The following is a 6,600-nucleotide window of genomic DNA, read 5'->3' as shown; positions in this document are numbered from 1 at the left end:
GAAAAGAAGGCCACAATGACTGGCGAGCCGGCAGGGAGTTAGAAGGAGTCTTCCTACTAAGATGGGAGAGATTGACAGGGACTGTACCACAGGGCTTTGGAGAACACGTTAATAACAGCTATCCTAATAGCAATGCTTTTGAAGGATTTTAAGCAGGAAGATACGATCAAATTTGCATTTTGTAAGTAGTTATTGTGGTTACTGGGTGGGTGGATATCCATCTAGTAAGTGCACTGACTGGCATTCTCAGGAGAGGCAGAGAAGGCACTGTCCCTGTTTTCAAGGGACTCAGATTTTTAGCTAGGGAGAGAACAAGACATGATAAGTGTTTTGTTATGCTTCCACAGCACCAAAAATTTTCTCCATCATAACAGCACTACTGACAGAATCCTCAAGCCTGCAGCTAGAGGGCTGAACTTGACCCCAAAATACTAATATGACATTTAAAATAAATATGACATTTGAGACTTGTACACTGAAAAGTACAAACCATTGCTGAAACTAAAGAAGACATAAGTAAATGAAAAGATATCCATGTTCATGAATTGGAAGATTTAATGTTGTTAGGATGTTAATACTACCCAAAAGTGATCCACAGCTTCACTGCAATCCCTATTTAAATCCCAGTGATGGTTTTGGCAGAAGTAGAAAAAAAAAATCCTACATTTCATAAGGAATCTCAAGGGCCTTGAATAGCCAACATGTTCTTTAAAAAAAGAACCAAGTTGGGGCTTCCCTGGTGGCGCAGTGGTTGAGAGTCCACCTGCCGATGCAGGGGACACGGGTTCGTGCCCCGGTCCGGGAAGATCCCACATGCCGCGGAGCGGCTAGGCCCGTGAGCCATGGCCGCCGAGCCTGCGTGTCCGGAGCCTGTGCTCCGCAACGGGAGAGGCCACAACAGTGAGAGGCCCGCGTACCGAAAAAAAAAAAATCCAGAAATTAGCCCTTGCATATATGATCAAATAATTTTCAATAAGAATGCCAAGACCATTCAATGGGGAAAGAACAGTCTTTTCAACAAATGGTGCTGGGAAAATTGGATATCCACATGCAAAAGAATGAAGTTGGATCCTTACCTGATGCCACATACAAAAATTAACTCAAAATGGATCAAAGACTTTAACTGGTTGTTCACTGTGGTGCCCACAATACCAGGTACATGGCTGGCACTAAGTAAATATTTACTGTAAGAGTAATACTAGCAAATGTATGAGAGTCGGCCTAGGGTCACCTGCAGTTGGAATCTTATTTTAATTCAAAATGTGAGAAAGAGAACAACTGGAAAACTCCAAGTAAGTAGAATGAAGGCCAAAATAAAAGGTAGAAAATTAAATGATATAGGGAAAAAAGTTACAATTGAGAGGGAATCATCCAATCAAAAAAAAAAGAAAACTGGCTTTTTGAGACTAATAAAATTGACAACATTGTATAAGCACATTGATCACACACAAAAAAGCCATGAATAAAACAAGAGGACAGAATTAAAGACACTGCACTGTTTAATATACAAATTTATGGACAATAAATCTGAAAACTTTGTTGAAATGAATTTCCTGGAATATTGTAACTTTAAAAAGTGGTTTGAAAATAAAAGAATCTCCCCACATTCACTAGGATGGCTATAGTCAAAAAGACAGAAAATAAGTGTTGGTGAGGGTGTGGAGAAATTGGAATCTTTATACATGACTATATAAATGGTGAATATAAATGGTGCAGCTGCTGTGGAAAACAGTTTGGTGATTCCTCAAAAAGCTAAACTTAAAATGACCATATGATCCAGCAATTCCACTCCTAGGTATATACCCAAGAAAGCGGAAAAGGAGGAACTCAAAGAAATAATTTATTCATCAGTGTTCATAGCAGCATTTCTCATATCCCAAAGGTGTAAACATTTCAGGTGTTCATCAGCTTGTGAATGGATAAACAGAATGTGATATATATGTACAATGGAATATTAGCCTTCAAAAATCCATTTGACCCAGTAATCCCACTCTATATACTCAAGAGAAATAAAAACATATGTCCACAAAAAACTTGTACACAGATGTTCATAGCAGCCTATTCCTAATTAGCTGGAAAGTGTAAGCAACCCAAATGTCCATTCAGTGATTAATAAGTAAATAAAATGTGGTGGTGTGCCCATACAATGGAATATTATTCAGCCATACAAAGAAATAAAGTACTGATATGGGTTACGACATGCATCGACCTTGAAAAAATTATACTAACTGAAAGAAGGCAGACACAAAAGACCACATATTGTATGCCTCCACTTGTGTAAGGTACCTAGAACAGGCAAATTCACAGAGATAGGAAGTAGATTCGTGGTTAGCTAGGGCTGGGAGGGTGTTGAGGGGAGATGAGAGTGACTGCTAAAAGGTAAGGGGTTTCTTTTGGGGATGATAAAAATATTCTAAAATGGATTGTGTCAATGATTGACAACACTGTGAATATACTAAAAGCCACTGAATTGTACATTTTAAATGAGTGAATTGTATAATGTGAATTATATCTCAATAAAGCTGTTTTTTACATGGCAAAAACATAATTAATAAATAAATTGAGGGAAAGTCCCTGAGATGACTGATGGTAGAGTCCATTGGGCCTCAGAGGCCCAGTCCCACCTTTCCACCTGCTCGAGGTTGACCGGCTGGGTCTATGGTCCAAGAAAGTCCCCCCAAGTGCGGTGTCTTGGGCCTGGAAAAGGTCTCCTCGGCTGCACCACACGTCCCCTGGTGGTCACTGTGGCAGGATTGCCTACCTTCAGAAAATTCTCAGCCCATTAGCAGACTATGGGAGTCACTTTTATCAGTTTTCTAAGATAAGCACAGTGAAAAAATACTTTGATGGCAGATGGGAGGACGTGGCCTCCCAAAGTCCCCGGCTGAAAAGTCCAGACATGCCTTGGGCCACAATTTTGTAAGGGGTTCAATCGACTCTTCACTGCAAACTATCCAGTCCTGGCCTGGTAATCCCAGCACTGAATTATTTGAGACATTTGAATTGAAGGCAAACCCAAGGAGTTCAACTTACTCCTCTCCACTGAGATAAATCCTCCATAGTAGACTTACTAAGGATATTTGATATAATCTAGAAAGTTTAAGAGTTGGGGACACACCTTGAGCTTCCATTTTGTAAGGGGGTCCATCCACGTGGTTGCACAGCAAACCATCCTGGCCTGTGACCCTCCACTGAGCTATTCCACTGAAAGAAACAACACACCTCAGATCTCGATTTTGTGAGAAGTCAGATCTACTCATCTCCATTGTAACCATTCTGGAATCTGGAATCCTGTCCTACAGTGTGGATTTACTCCAGACTTTAAGATGCAATCTAGAAGTCTTAGAGTTGGAGACATATTCTGGGACTTGAGTTTGTAAGGAGTTGGATCTCCCTGTCTCCAATGGAACTATCCTGGAATCAAGCCCAACAGCGCGGATTTACTCAACACATTGCATGCAGTCCTGAAGACAGAGTTGGGACCATTCTTTGGGATGAAATTTATAAGGATTTGGATCTACTCTTCTCATTAGAATCATCCTGGAATCAAGCCCCGAAGCATTCCAGACGTTCCATATCTACTGGAAAATTTACGAGTTGAGGACACACCTGGGGCCGTGATTTTGCCAGGAGTTGGATCTATTTGAGGATCCACCCAACAGGATTTACTGGGAAACATCCATACAATCAGGGAGACTGGGGTGCCAAAGCGTCCAAAAGGTCTGAGATGCTGCCTGGAGCCATCTTGTTGCCCCGCCATCTCCTTCCGGTGGGAAATGGCGGTTGGAAACTTAGAGAAGTTGGAACTTCGGCTGTTGAGTCTCTTGCACAACTTTTGCTAATTTTGTTTTAGGTATTTCATATCTTTTGTTAAAGTAAATGGAATTGTTTCATCGTTTTCTAGTTTCTGGACTGTAGGTAGGCAATTGCTTTTTATTGATGGATCCAAAAACCTGCTAACGTATCTTATTAATTCTAATAACTTTTTTTTTGGCTATGCCCTGAGGCTTGCTGGATCTCAGTTCCCCGACCAGGGATTGAGCCAGGCCCCGGCAGCGAAAGCCCCGAGTCCTAACACCTAGACCACCAGGGAATTCCCCTAATTCTAATACTTTATTTGTATATATTCTTTGAAGTTTTCTATGTGAATAATCCCATCGTCCAAGAACAATGACTGCGTGGTTTCATCCTTTCTGATGCTTACGCCCCTGACTTTTTTACTTGTTTTACTGCCTTGATTAGGACCTCCCAAACAACATCGAATAGTAACAGTGAGGCTTGGCGCCCCATCTCGCTTCTGGTTGGAAGAGCTTTTTTCTAAACATCATGTCTTTAAGTATTATGTTTGCTGTAGATTGTTAGTGTTACCAAAAGCAAGTCGTGTGCCCGATGCACAGTGAGGCCAAACAATACCTAAACATCAGAGTTTGGAACAGAGAAAAGTTTATTGCAGGGCCATCCAAGGAGACGGCTGGCTCATGCCTTAAAAACCCTGAACTCCCTGAAAGCTTTCAGCAAAGCCCTTTTATGGGAAAGGTGAGGGAGGGGCGTGGTTAGCTGTTGCAAACTTCTGGGGTCAGATCCTTTGTTCTTGAGGTCAGGTCACGATGTTCCTATAAACCTCCACTAAAACCAACGTTAGCAAATACCAATCAGAAACTTGAACGGAGAGACCGAAGCTGGTGAAGCTGTCACTTAATGGCAGTGTCCGTATACTTCGGTTGCTGAGGCCTCCATGGACTGCAACCCATGGAGCCTGCTGCCACCATTAGGTCAAGGGCTGGGCCCAGCCAGTGGGCCGCGTGGCAAGGGCTCTGGAGTTCTGCAGGACACAGCCCTCAGCCAGCCCTCCGGGCCTCCCAGCTCACCCGCCAGCCTGAGGCCGGGAGGGAGAAGGCCGATCCTGCTCTCCCTGCGCGCTCTACCGTGATCACTGCCAGGCTGACCGTTGGCGGAGCGGAATCTCCAACTGCTGCACAACAACGGTCTCGCGCTAATGGTCGTGCGCCAGTGGGCGCTTGTCAACAGTTACGCACCCGTCCGCCCCCATTACAGTGGCAGATACACCTGCAGGTCAGGCTCTCGAGGCCGACTGGGCACAGGCCTGTGCTGCCTCCTCGCCTTCTCCCCGGCCGCCTGCTTCACCCTCCTGCTGTAGCCATCCCTGCGGGGAGCTGAGCAGGAGTCACGGATGGCCAGGCCAGGCCGGGGGCAGTGGCGGTGCGCGGGGCAGTGCACGACAGGGCGAGCTGGCTCCGTCGGATGTGGTGCGCGAAGCTGTGGCTCCTGTCCAGCCCCCGCCAGGCTCGCAGCAAAGCCCGGCCCGGGACGCGGCACTGCTTCCTTCTGGAGCCACGGTGCCCGGAGCTGCCGCTGCCTCAACGGCCCCAATGGCCAGCCTTCTGCCCCATATTCTTTTCCATTATGGTTTATTACAGGATACTGATATAGTTCCCTGTGCTATACAGCAGGACCTTGTTGTTCATCCATTCTATATATAATAGTTTGCATCTGCTAATCGCAAACTCCCAGCCCATCCCTCCCCACCCTCCCTCCCTCTTGGCAACCACAAGTCCGTTCTATATGTCTGTGAGTCTGTTTCTGTTTTGTAGATAAGTTCATTTGTGTCATATTTTAGATTCTACATATAAGTGATGTCATATGGTATTTGTCTTTCTCTGACTCACTTCACTTAGTATGATAATCTCCAGGTCCATCCATGTTGCCGCAAATGGCATTATTTCATTCTTTTTATGGCTTAGTAGTCCATTGTGGATATAGATATAGATACATGTATCTATCTATCTCTCTCTCTATATATATATATATATCACATCTTTTTTTATTTTTTGGCTCGAACAGGGATCGAACCCAGGCCCTTGGCAGTGACAGGGCAGAGTCCTAACCACTGGACCACCAGGGAATTCCCAACTATACACACCACATCTTCTTTATCCATTCATCTGTCGACGGACATTCAGGCTGTTTCTGTGTCTTGGCTATTGTAAATAGTGCTGCTATGAACATAGGGGTGCATGTATCTTTTTATAGTTTTTTTCCAGATACATGCCCAGGAGTAGGATTGCTGCATCATATGGCAGCTCTATTTTTAGTTTTTTGAGGAACCTCCATACTGTCTTCCATAGTGGCTGTGCCAATTTACATTCCCACCAACACTGTGGGAGGGTTCCCTTTTCTCCACACCCTCTCCAGCATTTGTTATTTGTAGACTTTAATGAGATGGCCATTCTGACCGGTGTGAGGTGGTACCTCATTGTAGTTTTGATTTGCCTTTCTCTAATAATTAGCAATGATGAGCATCTTTTCATGTGCCTTTTGGTCATCTGTATGTCTTCTTTGGAGAAATGTCTATTTAGGTCTTCTGCCCATTTTTGATTGGGTTAGTACTGTAGTATTTATTTTAAATATTTGCATATAAATGGACTTGCACAGTTCAAACCCATATTGTTCAAGCATCAACTACGTATATATACACTTCCATGTTTTAGCTATTGTGAATAATGCTGCTATGAACATGGGTCTACAAATAATCTCTTTGAGATTCTGTTTTCAGTGCTTTTGGGTATATATCCAAAAAGT

Source organism: Lagenorhynchus albirostris, chromosome 2, assembly GCF_949774975.1.
Source record: "Lagenorhynchus albirostris chromosome 2, mLagAlb1.1, whole genome shotgun sequence".
Lineage (NCBI taxonomy): Eukaryota > Metazoa > Chordata > Mammalia > Artiodactyla > Delphinidae > Lagenorhynchus > Lagenorhynchus albirostris.
This window is presented reverse-complemented; position numbering follows the sequence as displayed.